This window comes from Octopus bimaculoides, chromosome 23 (genome assembly GCF_046866305.1).
Source record: "Octopus bimaculoides isolate indiv1 chromosome 23, ASM4686630v1, whole genome shotgun sequence".
Lineage (NCBI taxonomy): Eukaryota > Metazoa > Mollusca > Cephalopoda > Octopoda > Octopodidae > Octopus > Octopus bimaculoides.
Genome location: NC_142950.1, coordinates 22,648,443 through 22,649,940, shown reverse-complemented (window position 1 = coordinate 22,649,940; position 1,498 = coordinate 22,648,443).

Sequence of the window (1,498 nt, the reverse complement as noted above, 5' to 3'; positions counted from 1 at the left end):
GGCACAAAATCCCATCGTAACTGTTGAGGAACTAAAAGCAAAGTTTGGATTTGGTCATTCAACCATTCATTGACACCTACGTGCCATCAGAAAAGCCAACAAATTGTGTCAATGGGTTCCTCTAAAGTCTAATCACATGCAGAAAGTGAAATGTGTGCTCTTCTTTACTGTCACATCTCACAAATGAACCATTTTCGACCAAATAGTCACTGGTGATAAGAAATGGGTTCTCTATAAATTTATCAATTGCTGAAGACAGTGAGTAGGAAAAAGAGAAACACCGGCACCCCAGGCTAAAGAAGGTTTTCACCAATGTAAGGTGTTGTTATCTGTTTGGTGGAATATGAAAAGTTTAGGCCATTTTGAACTGTTACACCCTAACCAAATGATAAAAAAGATCTACTCTGAGCAGCTTGAGTGGGTTAAGTCAGCACTAGAAGAAAAACGGCCATCTTTGGTTCCAAGATGAAAGGTGTTCTTCTATCAAGATAATACTTGGCCACATATAGTGAAGATAACATTCCAAAGGCTGGAGTAGTTTGAATGAGAAATGATGCCCCACACACCATATTCACCAGACATTGTCTCATCTGATTATCATTTATTCCGCAGTCTTCAAAATCATTTGGATGGTAAAAATATGAATTCTGTAGATGAGGTCAGAACAGTACTGGAGGAGTATTTGGGAAGGGGGGGGGCTTTCAAGTCTACCAGATAGATGGAAGAGCATTACAGGAAATGAAGGATAGTATATTTTAGATTAGAAAAGAACTTTGTCTTAATTTTCAAAAATAAAAGAAGTATGAAAAAAAGTGCATTATTTATGAGATGATCCAATATAATATACACAAACATATATAAATATATATATATATATATAGATATATATGTATGTGCATGTATTCATGTGTATATTTATACATACATACATATATATACATACACAAATATATACATATATATATATATATCAATAATAATAATAATAATAAGGATTATTACAATGTAACATAGCATTACCTTTAAAATTCGACGACTGACACCCATGCCAACCTTCGTTCATTGGACACAAAACTCTACTTGTGAAGACCTGTTGGGGCAAGTGAAATCATAATTGAACCAAATTCGTTGACTGGCACCCATGCCAGTGGAGTGCTAACAGCACCATCCGAGCTGGATCACTGCCAGAGTAACGGTCTGGCTTCCGTGCCGGTGGCACGTAAAAAGCATCATTTGAGTGTGATTGTTACCAGCATTGCCTTGCTGGTACTTGTGCCAGTGGCATGTGTACAAAACATTTGAGCGAGGTTGTTTCCAGCACTGCTGGACTGACTCCTGTGCAGGTGGCACGTAAAAACACCATTTGAGTGTGGCCATTGCCAGTACCGCCAGACTGGCCCTCACGCCAGTGGCACGTAAAAGCATCCACTACACTCTCGGAGTGGTTGGTGTTAGGAAGGGCATCCAGCTGTAGAAACTCTGTCAGATTAGAATGGAG